Genomic DNA, 16,542 nt, shown 5'->3' with positions numbered 1-16,542 from the left:
GAGGACAGCTGTGATCCAGGCATCATTTGCATGCTGGGTGGGTGGATGAGGATTTAGGACAGCCTCTACAACCTCTTGCAGCCTTGGGAGATATAGGAGACTCTAGCTCAGGCGGATCCAGTCTCTATATTGAGTACTTACCCCTTGGGCTTTATTACGCTTTATTTAGCACCTGAAATCACGTTGGAGACAAATTCTCTTGGGTCCCTCACTGGAAACTAATTATACTCTCATAAGCCTGCTAATTTAGTGTGTGCTTCCAGCTACTCCAGGCAGGCACCACCTGATGTGCAAGTTATGACTTGCATAATGCTTGGGGACTTAATTTTCACAGGTACCTTTGTGCCATGGAAATCAGCAGGACACCTCACACTGCTCTTTTTTTGCCTTCACATCACTGCTCAAATAAATACAGGAAAACTATGTAGTCATGTGTAGAGACTCAGCATTTCTATGTTTCTCAAATGTCAGTCAGATTTGCTACCTCTGCTAGACTGAAGAGCTTTCTCCCAGCCAAAACCTACAAGCTGAAACTTCAAGGGAGATCACGTCCAGCAATTTGATGTGGGTTCCTCACAGGCAAGAAGTTCAAGGGCACGTGGATATGTGAAGTTGTGTTGGTTTAATTGATAGTTTAACCTAGTTTTGTCAAACTAATTATGGTTTCTGTGAAGGTTTACTTTTCCTCTATTTCATTTAAGATTAAATTGCTAAGTAGCTGATTTAGGCTGGAATATGATAAAACAATTTCTAAGCAGAAAAACTGTTTGATATGGAAGGAAAGAGCACTGCAAGTTCTATGTATCTTGGTTACACTGTGGTAATTTGTGTGTAGACTAATCCTGGGAAGTTTAAGACCCACTCCTTTGTGGATACCGTGCCCCAATGATGAAAGAGGAAACTTGCTGTCCACTCATGTTCCAAATGTTCTTATGAGGTGTTAATGAAGCATTTAATCCTTTAATGGGACCATTGGGATTGCAGTTATCTATATTTTATTTTAAGGGTTTTTCATTTTCCAAGGATCAATACCTAGTTCCTAGAAAAGATACACAAAATTCCAGTAATATAAAGGAGAGAATTACTGAGTACCTTGAGGGCTGCTATGTTGGTAATGAAATCTCCTCTGCAGTGTGAGCCAATTTTAAATTCTCCACAACATTGAACTTCCTTTTCAAGATGCAGAGCAGAAAGAAAAAATCATGTCATGTAACAAATCAAGACAGAAGGGGGGCCAAGTAGCTGATCACACATGTGTTTGGGATTCAGTCATTTAATAACTTAGCTTCAATGGTGCTCTGGCAAGTGAGACAAAAAATCCAGTGCACAAGGCAATACAAGAGGCCACTAATACCTCAGAAGGTGATGCCAGGATTTGCTGCCACTTACTCTGCTTGATCTTCTCCAGAAGGGACTTTGTATTTAATAAAAGCAGCAAATGTACTAGACAAAAGATTTTTTTGGCAAGATTTTGCTTTGGTCAGTTGGAATCCAGTTTCCATTACTTCAGGGCTTGGCATGAACAAAAGCTGCAGAACTTAAACGGTTTACAACCCACTTGTTGCATTTTTAGAAAAACGCTTATATATTTTCTGTGCTGTAGTAGTCTGGTTTTAATTGGATATTTTTTGGTACAAAAGACTCACAAGGAAAGTTTTTACCCAACAGAGACAGCCATAAGAACAGATCCAGAAAGTGCTGTGGGAAAAGCCATGTTTTCCATGTGTCATTGCTGAGTCCTGTCCCCAAACCAGGTTCACGTCTGTCATCTGGCTCTGTGAACTTTCCAGTGTCATACAGCAAATGTGCTTTTCTTTTCCTACCTCAAACCATCTGGAAAAGCTGTTCCCAGCTGCTGTGTAAAACATAGTAGGAGAGGCTGTGAATTTTCAGAAATACGTTTTTCCCTGTGCTACTTTTGGCTGGAGTAAAATTTGTTTTCTCCACAGTAGCCAGAGTAAGGCTGCTTTGGATTTGTGCTGTTGATAACTCAGGGATGATTTTTTTTCTTGCTGAATGGTGCATATACACAGCCAAGGGCTTTCCTTCTTCTTACCCCATCAGTGAGCAGGATTGGGATACAAGGAATTAGGAGGGGACACAATCAGGACAGCTGTTGCCAAATGACCCAAGGGATATCCCAGATCATGTGGAGTCATGGTCAGTGTACAGAGCTGGGGAAAGAGGGAGGAATTAGGGCACATTCAAAGTGATGGTGTTTGTCTTCCCACATCATCATTACATCTGACGGAGCCCTGCACTCCTGGGGATGGCTGAACGCCTGCCAGCCCTTGGAAAGTGGCAAGTGAATTCCTTGTTTTGCTTTTTATTTGCATGCACGGCTTCTGATTTACCCAATTCCTTGTCCTCATCTCTATCCACAAGTTTTCTCACTTTTGATTCTCTCTTCCATCCCACTGGGTGGAAGCAAGAGGCTGTGTGGGGTTTAGTTGCCATTTGGGGTTAAACCACAGCATTCCCCATCAAATATTTTCCAATTCAGCAAAAAAGAAGCACCTCAATGTGCTGTAATTCCCATGCAAATCCACAAACTATCCAAATGAGCCTTCCTTACCAGCCATGCCCAAACAATGCCTGGTTTTGTGTAGGGCTGGCTCCTCAGAAGGCCTTCTGGCAGCCCTGGTAATGCTTTGCTTGGCAGCAGCTCTATTTTAGATTTGTTTTTATTAAAAATTATGGCACATACCCCAGAACGAGAATTTCAGCCTCTAAATTATGGTGCTGCACTGATGTGATGGCTGCATTTTTTTCTAACTCCAGTAACAGGATCCTTGTACATGTGGTTGGTAACATTTCTTGTAAAGATTTCCCCAATCATTTGAGATTTCAGAAGTGGATACATGGTTTTCCAGCACCTCTTTTTTTATTGCTGTTTTTGGAGGTTTTTTGGGGGGTTTTGGGGTTTTTTTCCTGTATTACTAAATATTTGATTGTAGTTGACAATATTCTGGATACTGCTCCACATACAGCAAGATAGGAGAGCTTGTAAGGGATGAAATGAAACTACATGGGCATGGAAATACAGCAGAGATATGGTCTGCTCCTCTCTGCTGGAATTAGAAATAACATGGTTATGATAACCTGAAAGGAATTCTGTTCCCCTTTTTTTCTGGATGACAAATGAAATAATGCTGTTCTTTGGAGTGTTCTAAAAGAATCAGCTTTGATCCCACCAAGATGAGCTCGTGGTGACAACCTGCCATTCAGGAGAGAAAGGTGGGGCTGCGCATTGTGATCATGAGGGCACATGGGTTTTGATGCAGTCCAGGGTGTGAAAGGTGGAATTGAGAAAATCTAAGGCAGGTTCTGTAAAATCTCATCCCAGCCTTCTCCAAAAAAGGCAGAGTCCCAGTGCAGGTCAATGCTCTGCATCACCTAAGCAAGGTGAGCTCTGTTCCCACTTCTCGGCAGGAGGAGATGCATTACAGAATCTCTTTTAGGTGCAGAGATGGTTTCTCATTGTTGTCTGTGAAAATCATATGATTTGTGCCCCATTGTAATGGAAATAGCGGAGCTCGAAGTGCTCCAGCAGCCGTCCAAGCCCGAGAGGAGAGCTGGCAACTTCCCCCTGACATTTCCAAAACAACTTGCTGTGTTTTCACTGCTAAATGCTGCTATGGACAGAAGCCCTGAGACCATTCTTCCTGTCAGTTCCAGGGACAAGCAATTAATCACTAGTGATTACAGGTTATTTCCTAGCCAATAATTGCAAGGCAATTAAGTTTGGGGAGAGGAGGGCAGGGTGGCAGCGTGGATGGCTGTGCAGAAGGGGACTGTCAGCCCCTGGCAGAGTTAAACTGTCCCACATCACCTACGAATTCCAGTTCCCAAAGCATATTTTGATATGCAGTAATTATGCTTCCACCTCAGCTTTCATCCCTTTCATTTGTTGCTTCCATTGAATGTCAGGAATTATGTGTCACGGTTCAGAAAGACTTGAGAAATCCATTAAAAGCTTCCACAAAGAGAGCAATTTTTCAGACAAATGTAGGATGAAGAAACTGGTCTCTTCTGATGATTAATTCCAATAACTATTCATCAAGTCAGGTGCCAGGCTTTGCAGTAGGCTAGGAGCATTAAGAGCTGTGATGAGTAAGGTCTTCTAGCCCTGAACCTATGAACTAAGTACATCAGCAAACTCCCAGGCAGCAGCTAGCAGAAATACAACATTAGTTTTAGTCACTGTACTGTTAAAACATGTATTTTCACTGGCAGGCTGCAATTGCCAGCCCTTCATAAATCTTTCCACACAGCCAGGGCCATAAGCACCACTGGTTTAGCTCTAATCCCTTGGAGTGTTGTAATCTGTCATCCTCAGGGGGATTCCAATGACCCCCCAGCCAGACTGTGCCTGGCTGATGTCAGTGGGAGTTTTGGACAAAACCACTGCAGAGGTTTAGTCAATCAGATATGCAGCCATGCTATGTTAACTTCAAGCTGTATTTGGGTACTGGTGGGCAGTGTTTATTCCACTGGGTGATACACAGTACAGAGATCAGGGGTTTATTGCAGTCACTCTTGTTGTTTTGGTTTTTTAAAAGTTTTTGAATTTTTTTTGATATTTACATATTTGTAATGTAGTTTTATACGCAATTTTAATGTAAATAATGATTGTTTTCCAGATGTCGTAATAGGATATGAAATGAACGACACGCAGAGGTTGAAATGTTTAAGGCAAAAAAATGTATTTTATTTCTGACTCCAGTGTTTATAGGCTTTCAAAATTGACCATGGATTGGAGGGTGAAATTGCTACCTCTCCAGCCACACTGGTCAAACCAACAGTTCATCAAATTTCTCCTCCTCTGGAAAGGAATGCAAAACAATCATTATTTACATGAAAACTCCGTGAGGAGGTCCATTACAAAAATGTAAACATCAAAAGGCTTAGAAGAACTTAGAAGAGCAGGGCAACACACTTGAGCAGAGCTGGTTCAGCAGCTCAGGCTTTGTGCTGGGGAGCAGCACTGGCTCCATGCTTTGTGTGTCATCAGCAGCACCAGCAGCAGCTTTGTGTGACCCCCCAGCATCCAAACAGAAATGCTCCTCCTTGAAATGCCACTCCTTGTCTCTATTGGACTTAATTTTGTACCACAGAAAGGGGTGCCCCAGATTTCCTGCTCAGAGCATCCCTTCAGTCAGGGCTCTGTGAATTTATCATTGGAGAATGAGCTTTTTGGCTCTGCCTGGGATGAGTGATCTGTTTGGTGGAATGTTTTGAGTACATGTGCTGTAGGGTTTTCTCCCTTTCACTCTCCTTCCCAGAAAAAGGAGCCACAGGGAATAAGGAGTTCTGCCAGCCTCTACTCCTGAGCCTCCTGCCCTCATCCCACATAAGCCAAATTCCCCTTGAAGTTACACTTGGGTAATTCCATTGAAAGGAATAAGATTTTTACAGTGTGATCAAGAAGAAAACTTGTAATACAAGTTCTCTTTCTCTTTTTTGCTGGCAAAAGTTGTATTTAGAATATTCTCCTTCCTTCTTGCTCTCTTGTGGGTGTACCTCTTGTGAAACTTTGCATTGTTGGAAATGTCTGTAAAGAAAAGACAAAAAGAGATAAGCTGAATTATTTTTTTCCTTAAAATTTTCCTCCACAGAAGAGCTTGCAAGAATTGAAGAGAGAACATGAGATTTTAGTGCTGCCTTTAGCCATATGCAATTATAAAGTCAAGGTCTGGGTGCCTTAGGGTATCAGCCTAAAAATGAATGCATTTCTATCAGAGTAAAAAGGAAAGTTAACTCTTCCCTAGTGACAGAGACCCAAGACAGAGGGAAATTAAATGGTGTGCTCCTCATTTCACAGACATGAACACACACACACGATCACAGAGAGCCATGGATTAGAACATGGCCCACTGGCAAGACTTTATTTGTGGTTAGTCAGCTGCTATGGGGAATAAGCCAAAATACCCAGTTCCGTCAAGAAGACTGTAGGAAGCCAGTGTTAATCTTGAGCTAATTGCTGTATTTGATCTCTAACTGCAAAGAAAGGTTTTGATATCTTGTTGATCCAAACCATCTCACCAGCAGAAGGCTCCTTGTACAGGGACTGTGTTGGCATCAGAGCCCAGCAGAGCCAAAGCCCAGCAATTGCTGGGGCTGGTGGTAACAGCAGCAGGATCCCCCTCATCCAAATTCTGACATGGGATCCTGCATGGCTTTGCTGAGGGCTGCAATGTGGCAATCACATTGTTGTCAGAGCCTAAGATAACCAGGCAGGGCAGAGGGAAGAAGAAAGCAATGACTCATGAAACAAACCAGCAAGGAGAAGATGCACACCCGTGTTACATTCCCACACTCATCAGATAGCTTCTCTTTTCAACTGGTAATTTTACCTCAGAGCTTTAACACTAAGTGCACGCCACTGATAATAGTTCAGTTAATTTAGAATAAATTTTGTAATTCATCAACCTGCCACCAAGTCTTGGAACTATAACCATGCAGCAAAGTCAATCTTTCTTTGCTGACTAAAGTTTGAGAACTATAAACCAGAGGTAATCATCAGCCTTCTTGATATTTATTCCTAGCTGAAAAAAAGGAAGACAGTGCTTTCAGGAAAAGCAAACTCCATCTCCTTCCTTAAAATTTTGTGCCAAAATGTTTCTTCTACTTCTCAATATTAATCTGAGTGATTGCTCTAAAAAGCAAGATTATTAATTTTAAGGATGTAAAGATATTTTCTCCATAATCTGACCTGAATTTGGCCCTGTATTTAATAGCTCAAGCTCAATACAGAGCAAAACCAGCTCATTTCTCATAGAAGTTTATCATTTCTTCTCAGCACAGCAGACGTATCTTTTGCAGCTGAACCGTGCCAGGCTTTATCCTGAGACTTCTCTCACCAGGAAAGTTTGTCTCTGGCTGTCTCGTTTCCTTTCTTGTTGGCTTGCTCTTTGTTCTTCTGTGAACACAACTCTTCATACTCCTTGTTCTTCATCTGTGAAATTGTCTTTAAAGAAACAGCATTAAGAGGACACTAATACAGTCCAGTCAAGTGCACCACATGTAAGAGGTGCCCAAGTTAAGCTTGCCTAAGCAACCCTAATGGAGTCCCTCACACATGTGCTCCTTTTTCTACAACCTGTAACCCTCTGTTCAATATTTCATTGGCTCTCCAGGGAGGGCCCCGTCTCAGGCTGAGACTGGGAATCTGCCAGCAGAGCAGCACTAATTGGAAGATGACAAATGTTTGCTGCTGGACCTCTGATGATGGTTGTGCTCCTGGATCCCTGCCGTCTCCTAGGATGACCAATTTATTTAGGCTGACTCAGGTAATTAAATGCATGAGTACATTTTTTCCTCACTCAGCCTCTGTTCTTTCCTCATGTGACTGCAGACCTGTGAACTTTCCTTGCATTGAGTTGTCCCAGCATTACCTGTTTTCTTTGCTCAGGAAGCACCAAGTTAAGTCAACTGAATATTTGGTCTCTGAAAGATCACAAAGGGGATCTGTACTTCACAATATCAGTAGATATTCCCTACCAGGGATGGAAAATGTGCTGCCACATACATTGTGGAGAGACACGGCATGAGCAGATCAAAAGATCGGTATTTGATGTGAGGAGGACAGGCAGTGAGCCCCTGCCAAATGCTTTTGGCAGATTAGCTCTTGCTTTGAGGAACACAGCCTGAACACTTTCCTGTAAGATCAGGGAAGGAGTGCCATGATCATAAAACATAACCTCACTATTTTTCTATTTAATAGCTCTCTTTCCATCCTAGGCACAGACACTGCCTTCATTTCAAAGATGGTCAATCAACAGGGATATGGCCTCAGTTCCAGCAAGTGGATATTGCTGGGATGGCATCCTCAGGACTGTGTCCACTCTGTTCCAGTCCAGAGCTGGAAGAATTTTCTCAGGGAAGAGGAGAAATATTCCACCTTCAGCCTCTCCAGAGCATTGGTGACACAGCAGTGTGCACACCTGTGGGACTTGGGTCCATCTCTCTGCCAAGGACTGGTTTACAGGAATTTAAGAAGGGAACTCGGCTCTTCAAATAAAATAGCCACCTAAGAGAATAAAATTGTTCATTTATTTATTTCAAGTTGAACTTCTATACAAGTTTATGCACTTATTTTGCCTCACAGAATCATTTCAAGCATCATCAGTTCTCTGCTAACAGGAGGTACATTTCTAGCAGTGCTGGGGGATTCCTCCCAGCTGCACCAAAGGGTTCACAAACCATCACTGATCACAAACCATCTCTGCTCACATCCAGGACTTCTGCTACTCATCAGCTCCTGATCATTTCCCTTTTCTGCTGCTGCTGTGCTCATCTCCAGAGGCAGCAGGTGGTGGGGTCTGAGCTGAAGTGCTCTGGAGAGACCAGCAGAGGTGGTTGGCAGCAGTCAGGGTTTGAGGTTCCCAGCCTGGAGGAAGCTCCTCTTAAACCCCCTGTGCTCACTCACTGTAGCACCCTGCAGACTCCCTCGCTTCTTGGTGACAAGAAAAACTGATGAGAACAGTGCTCAGCTCCTTCCTTCCCCCTTGGAAAGTCACTGCCTGGTTCTTAAAACCAGATGGACTTCAATGTCCTGACACTTCCCTTCCAGCAAAGAAAAACACTTAACATACAAAATCCCTGCACCAGCGTTTTCAGAATATTTTCAATAAAATAAACCAAAAATAGAGGGAAATTTCCAACTGATAAAATTAGCCAAGCCTGTCAGTGCTGCTGCCCTAAAACAATCAGTCATACCTGGGAGCTAAGCTCCCATGAAAGGCAGTTGCATCTGTGTGTTGGTAATGCTTTTTGTCACTGCAGTATGTCTTTGAGGTACCTCCGGCCCCACTATGGCTGCTTTAACATAATCTCTTCTGATAGCAAATAGGAATTTTAGCAGTAGCCAAAAAGGCTTGACAGTGTTGCTTTCATCTTGGTACCATCCATGCTAAGGATATAAGCAGGAAAATATCACTAACAATACATCAGCTGGGCTTATATTGTCACAAAAAATTCAAAAAAGACACTACCACTTTCTGATGACACCATCATTAAACCCACTACCCTGGAGCATGATTAGTGCACACACAGACAAGGCAACACCAAGGAGAACGAAATGAACTTGCAATGGCTACTCTTTGAGTAATTCTGAGTCATCACTGATTATCTGGTGCATGATCAAGGAAGGAAACAAGCAAAGCCACGTTGATTTATAGTCCAGATGCCACAAATTCCTGCCAGGCTCAGGCTAATGTGTCTGTGCTGCCCTCGGAACTGACTTACAATGGCCACACATCAAGAGAGGACTTGGATTAGCACATTGAGGAATTAGTGCTTGTAAAATAAACTGGGAAAGGCACTATTTTGATCCATTTTGTGATGTGACATTTTGTAAGTTCTCTCAGAAACAGTTTGGTGTTTGACATCTGATTCTTTCTAAATATGTCTCTGTTTGTGGCATGTTCAGAGAAAACCTGTAATCATCACAACCTCTTTAATACAGCACAATGAGATCTGACTGTAGCAATAAATCATATCTCATCCTATTCTATTCTCATTGATTTTGGTGGAATAAAGGTTTTGCCCAAAGGAATAAAACCACATGAATACTTTGTTAGCTTCTCATCATCTCTTTCTCAATTCATTACTCCTTTGCTTTCTCCTTTGATAACTGGTCATGGAAAGTAATTCAGTAAATAATTCTGGTGGAGGATTTATGTTGTTCTTATTATATGTGAGAAAACTATTTGTGATGCATCTGCAAGGAGATCAGCGTGGGTTTTAAATCTTACCAGATTTGTAGGCAACAGGATACTGGCTTTATCTCTCAATTGGATAAGAAATATGTGTATTTTTTTTACTTTTAGGTACAAACATTTCCATCTGCATCAAAATTTACTTGCTGGGAGGCTCCATGTGCATGCAGTGCTCCAGGGACATATACCATGGAATAGCATTGCTTCTATATTAACTCTTTCTGGTTATCTTTAGCTTGACCCTGCCATCCCTGTCACAGTTCTATTCACATGTATTTCAGGGAACTGTTGAGGAAATATCAGGGTGAAATAACAGAACTTTGCTTCCAAAATTGATTTCACAGCAGCAAAGAGTGATGCAGCTGGCTGAGCTAGAAGTGATGGCTGCCACAGCAAACCAACTTTAATTTCCCCCACAGTTTCTTTTTTCATTTTACCAGACTTAATACTCTGGCAGAGAGAGACGGATTATTGGAAAATGGGCTCAGGTGACCATTGAGAATGTGGAATGTGTTTGATTAGGTTTCTATTTAAGGAGGGATTTTATTTGGGAAATTGAGTCTCACTCCTTGTTAGAGGCTGATTGTAGCTTGTCAGCTGAAGAGGTTTAGGTAACATTTCAACTACACAGCTGGAAGTGGTACAATAACTCTTGATTTTAAAGGAGTAATTATTGCATCCAGCTTAGGCTTAAAAATAGAGAAAAACAGACTTTCAGGGCACAGCAAAGGAAATCTCATTTTGTTTTTTATTTGAAAGCAGCAAGGAGAAAACATGTTGTCATGTAGCTGTCAGTGGGATCTTGACATCTGAATCAGAAAGACTTCAAACACTGGCACGAAGCAGCAGCAGAGTTCTGTGCAAGCTTGTGTCTCCTGGGTGGGGAAGGGAAGAAGAGGCATCTGGTACTTCCCTGTCCCCATTTCCTGCAGCCTGCCACAAACCCCCTTCTCTCCTGGTCAGGAGAGAGGCTGTGCAGTTCAAAGAAAATTAAAAAGTGAGCATTGCATCATTGCTTATCAGTTGTCATCCCAGATCTGGACCATGGGGATGTCTCCATTAGGGTGAAATCTGTGTCTCAGAGCCTGTGACTCACCAGGGAATACACTGAAATAAGGAAATAAGGAATACCCCAAAAGTATCCCATTTAGCCCAGGTATGAAGCTGCAGGCAAGAGGTTAAGAGGAACATTTTTAAAGCAGAGCAAAAGACTTAGTGATGGAACTTCTGTTGACCTTAAGTCCCACACACTTTGAAAATTTACCACCTAAGAGCTACCTTAAATCTATAACAGTAATGGTATTAAACGTGGCAGGGACATTAAAGCACTGCCTTAAACCTGGGATTTCCATAATGCTCTGAAATGGGACAATAGCAAATCTAGTGCTTGGTCTTGATTAATTATATGAGAGGGATGTGCTGGACTGGCCAGCACTGTCACAGGCAAACTGCTTATTAAAAAGGTTATGATCTTTTCTTTTCCTTCCTAAATGCTCCATCAGCTCCATCTCTGTAGGTAGAAGGTAACTCAGGGGGGTCGCTTGCAGGGAAGTGTTCCCAGGAAAAGCAGGACTAATCTGTCTTATACCCACAGGAATCAAATGCTGTTTTCATAAAGTAGAGACTGCTAAATTCTTTCAATTCTTTAGGAAAAGTTGTGTTCTTTTTCCCTGAGAAATGCAGTTAAGATTGGTTTGAAGCTTCTAAGAAGCTTAATGAACCATGGCTATGCCTGTAGCTTTTTAACATTTGGAAATTTTTGTTGCTAATTAACTTCATTAATAGTACTTAGAGGCACAGTGGCCAATATTTACTGAGCACTGGTGTTACTGCAAAGCACCAGTGGAGCCAGTGGCTCAGCAAATAGATTCCCTACAGAAAACTACAGAGCTGAACTCGTCATGGTCAGGTTGTTTCTCCTTTGTGTGAAAAAAAAAAGGGAAAACCTCATTGATGCTGTTTGAAAAAACCACATTGGTGTTAAATGAATTGATGGAACTTCCTAATCCTACTGGGGCTGGTACTGAGAGCTGCATTCCCACATGGAATTCACAGTGTGCACAGGGAGCTGGCTGCAGCATCGTGGCCTCAAGCTGGACAGAGCAGTCCTGCCTCCACAGGGACCCTCAGTGCCCAGAGGAAGATGCTGCAGAAACATCCCTTTCCAAGAAAATCCCAAACAGGAGCTTGGTGGCACTGAGGGACGTGGCTCTCAATGCCTGGATGACTTCAGCATCCATCCAGCAGAACTGTTGACATTGTGGTGTCCATGGGATGTCACTGAGTGCATCCCTGGCGCACACTGAGATGGGGTTTTAATGAGACCACCCTGACCAAAACCTTTGCTTTCCTGCTCAGCTGAAAAGGGAGGAGCACCAGACTCACTTTGCCATGACAGAAATGCCCTCTGAAAAGGCAGAGAGGTTTCTTGGGTGCAGATATCTGAAGCCCAGCTAATTGGACATCACTGCAGCAACTAACTCGTCGGCGAAACTCCAGAATTGTGTAGATGTTACAAAAAAAAATAGCTGAAAGTAGCTGGAATTATTTCTTGAAAAGATTTACTTCTCCCTATTATTTTCCTCTCTCTCTTTTTTTTTTTTTTTTTTTTTTTTTTTGTGTTGTTTTCTTTTACCTCTTTCATAACCTCTTTTATTTACAGTGCATCCTTCAGGGGACACTGTTGAGCTATTCGCTATAAACCCAAAATATATACATCTAGGTTGGTATATATATGGAAATCGATTAGTCTCTTTGACTTGTATTTCTAGTCAGCCTGCCCAGATTACTGTGTTTGTTCTACCAAGGGAAATCTCATGACCTGAAAAATGTTTAAACTATGTTTTGTTTCTTTAATATCACAAGAACATTTCTATTGGTGTGATGGTTCCTTGATGCTTCTCTTCAGCCCTTTTGGCTTTTACTGCATTGACAGGATTTGAGTAGATTCTGAAAGCTGCTGGGAAAAAAAATTGCTGAAGATCCCAGGAATATAATCCTCTCCTTCTGGTTTTGCTACAGCTTTTATCTTTTTTTTTTTTAATTTTTTTTCTTCTTTTTTTTGGCATGAGAGCCCAAGTCCCAGAAGATTGCTGAGATGGTAAGAGCAACTGGAAAAGGAGGAACACCTTATCAGGCAATGGCTGCACAAGAAAGTTTTAAAAATTTTTCTTATCTCCATGCTGTCATCTACAACACCAGATCCTCTTAGGTTTTATACCAAAAGAGGTTTCTCTCAGGAATTCATCCCCTTGTGTATTATATTGTGGATGGCTGAATTCCTCTTAAGAAGTTAAGATTTTCACTCTTATTGCCCATGAGGATGGGCTGGAGGAGAAAGCTGGAGAGACAGGGAAAAACATCCTGTTGGATGACACAGTTCTGGGCATTGCTGAGGGTCCCTGGGTGCTGATCTGGAGGAGTTTGGCTCAGTCCCTCAGTCTCATGTGTCCTCTGCAGATGATAATCTGTGCCTGCAAGGCCACGTCAGCATTTCCCAAAGTCCCTGAACACTCCCTGCCACTGTAGTTGGGATCATATTCCACTCTGCATGAAAAGCAGAATAGGCCTGAGCATAACTGGAAGGTTGAATCTCTGGAGAGCAATAAACCTCCAAGGTTTGCAATGGGTATAAACACACTTTAAAAAAAAATATTTCTGGCTATTGTGAAAAGTTGGAAGGGTTTCATATTTTTATTTTCTTCTGCCTGTGAGAAATACATTAACTAACAACTTAAACCCCAGGGTGCCTGCTGGTACATTCTTAGACAAGAAGGGAAGGATCAGTATTAAATACAGTTTAAAATAATCTAAGAGGTATGTGGAAGGAAGACAGGATCAAAGCAAATGGCAGTAAATTATTGAAATGGGCAACAAAAAGGACTAGGGAAGAGTCCTTATGCACAAACCAAAAGGAGGAAATATTTGAGCTACCACCTTGGGGCCCAATTCTGCTCCTGCCTGGTTATCACCAGCTAAATTGCCCAAGTGATTCTGCAATGCTCTGCACAAGGCACCTCCTTTCTCTGTGCCCAGTGGGGCTGCAGACTCTGCTGTGAGCAGGGTGGGACCAAGCTGCCAATGGGAAATGGAAAAGAGATGAGTTGGTGCAATCACAGGGCTTGAAAGCGTGCCTGATGTAAACATCAGTGAGACAGACATTTGGTGCACTCCTAAGGCTTTTCTGTCACTGGTGTGCTGTGAACAGGTCTAGGGCTTTGGAATGGTTTAGCCATCTCTAAAGGGCTGTAGGGGTTTATCCACTTCAGCTCTCTAAGCCTTTAGTGCCAAATCCTTGTCCCTTGTAAGTCTCCAGCGAAATCACCACTAGTTTCAATGGGTGCAGGATCGGGTCCCTGGAGCACTTTAAGTAATTTAAACCACTCTAAATCCTTGAAGCAGCTTAAGTGATAAGCTACTTGTTCCAGAGTTTTCATCTTGCAGACCAGGCTTGTAAAATACTCCAGGCAGCTCCTGGTGCACTTGGCTGGGAGCACACACAGATGCATTGCTTTGGAGCACAGAGATAACTGCTGAGACCTTGCTATCAAACTCTCAACGTGTTTTACTTTTAGAGAAAGTGGGACTTTTGTTATTTTTTAAACACAGTAAATAACTTCCAGCAGCTACCAGATGAGATGCTGCTCCCTGTGCTCAGGCAGGAGAGATAGTGCCAAAAGCTCTGGATTCAGAGCTGGTGGTGATGCCATTTGCTGCTACATTCCCAACCAGTCTGTGTGATATCAGGAGCACCAGAGGCTCTTTAATGTACCCTGCTTTTGAATGATGATTTGAAAATAGGATAAACCTGAGAAACACTTCACAAAAACTCTGCTATAAAAAGTCACTTGAGGAAGTCCTAGCAGATCATCAAGCAGCATTTGGACAGGACTGCTGCAAAGAGCTAAGTGTCTCTAAAGGTAAAGGTAGAGGGAGAGAAGCCAGACAAAAATTTCACTCATTTCCATCCTTTCATTTGCATGACAGCACCTGGTTCACCCTTGTCTTTTCATCTGTTTTTTGCAGATCTGCAAATCAAGGCAATTCTGGCCGGGCCTGGTCAAGGGGATATTTTAAAGTCTTGCTGAAATCACAGCAGTTTGCTGCTTAGGGCATAATGAAAGGGACTGAGATGTTGTCTGAAGCTTTAGCCAAGCTGTCTCCCTGGAGATGGATGTTTTGCTTCCATGCAGAAGAGTCAATGTTCCTGCAGTAATGTGGGAGGCTCTGATGGTGGCCAGCTCACATCTTAGCTCCAGGAGCAGATACAAAGGCTGCAGCTCTCCACTGGCTACCACAGCATGAAATCTTTCCTAGCTCTGCTGCACAGCACCATTCCTACACATTATCTCAGTAGTTCTTCTGTCTCCAAGCCCATCTCTCCTCCACTGCTGGTCCAACCTCCTTTCTTCTTCTGACTCCTACTACTGAAGACACTGGAAAATTACCTTCCAATCTTGCACACTCCTCTGCTGCCCCTCCTTTCCCCTTCCTCTTTCCTTCCCATCACACTCATCACCCTTTCCCTTCCTGTTTACATCAGCCTCTCCCATTCAAACTCTCTTGTGTGTCTAGATAATACCATATATTGAATTACAGCTGCAGAGCAGAGCCCAAGACACCTGTGTCTGATTCCTGCCAGTGTTCATGAGCTTTTGTGACTCAGCCCCTTTCTGATGTCCTTCCTCATCTATGAGCTAAAGCTGGAAAAAATATCAATAGGGGCCATGTGTTCCTTGGGTTCAGGACACGATATCCAGGGTGTGATTGCTGTTAACCTCTTCTGTGAGAAGTAGAACTGGCCTGATTTTCTGGTGGGGGCCATTGGCTGTCCATCTTGGCTGTTACATGCCATTTTTCCTGAATTTATTCCCCCCTTTTCCCTCCCAGGGAATGTGATGTGGTTGGCACAGGAGCTGCAATCCATGCAATATTATTATTAGGCAATAAACAGTGTCCATGAATGATTTAAACACAGGTAGAGCTGCTGATATTGATTTATTTTAAGCTCTATAAAGAATTGCATGGAGTTTTTTTAATGGGAATTATTAGGTCATCCATGAGGGAATCTTCAAAAGTGCCCCTCTGCTACAAGGCAAATAGTGAAGCTTTTGATTTGCAGAGGCTCTTTTGGGGCTCCATGCCCTGGGCTGCTTGAGCCAGCAGCTCTGGGAGGGACAAGGCACTGTCTGAGGGTGTAATTTCTCTAATTTCCCCACATAATGAAAACGAAACTGCTGCCTTGCTGGAAGGAGCAGAGAGGAAAGCCTGTGAGGGGATGAGGAGCAGACTGTGCAGACACTGATGGATGCTGTAATATTGTCTGCTCTTCTCCCTGGAGTTTCATGTGCTGAACAGCTTCTGGCAGAGCCCTTCCTCCTCTCCTGCCTGATTTCCAGGCCCAGTGATCTGTCTCCTTTCCTTTCTCACTTTCTACCTGTCCTCTTAAATCTTCCCTGATGTTTCCAGCCCTCCACTTTCTGATTCTCACATCCTATCTCCACATCTCATTAGTCCTTCAGGACAGAGAACACCCACCAGACCTTCCTTAACAAGCCAGCCTACACTGGTGGACTTTGCTCTGGATGAGGAACACTCACAGCTCTTCAACTCAGGCTTTACACCTGGTGCCTCCTCCCTTCAAGCTCACAACCTTTCAGGAGGTGAAAAACCTCCACCAAAAACTGGTAACAAGCAGGCTGGTTGAGGGAAGGCTTTTTCACCACCACTGTTATCTCTACAGCACTTGTCTTAGTGCTTAGGGTACCTCTCACCCTCTGACTCTTGTCCCTAAAGCCTCATAAAATAACAAGAAATCCAC

The sequence above is a fragment of the Melospiza georgiana genome, chromosome 13, assembly GCF_028018845.1.
Source record: "Melospiza georgiana isolate bMelGeo1 chromosome 13, bMelGeo1.pri, whole genome shotgun sequence".
Classification (NCBI taxonomy): Eukaryota; Metazoa; Chordata; class Aves; order Passeriformes; family Passerellidae; genus Melospiza; species Melospiza georgiana.
This window is presented reverse-complemented; position numbering follows the sequence as displayed.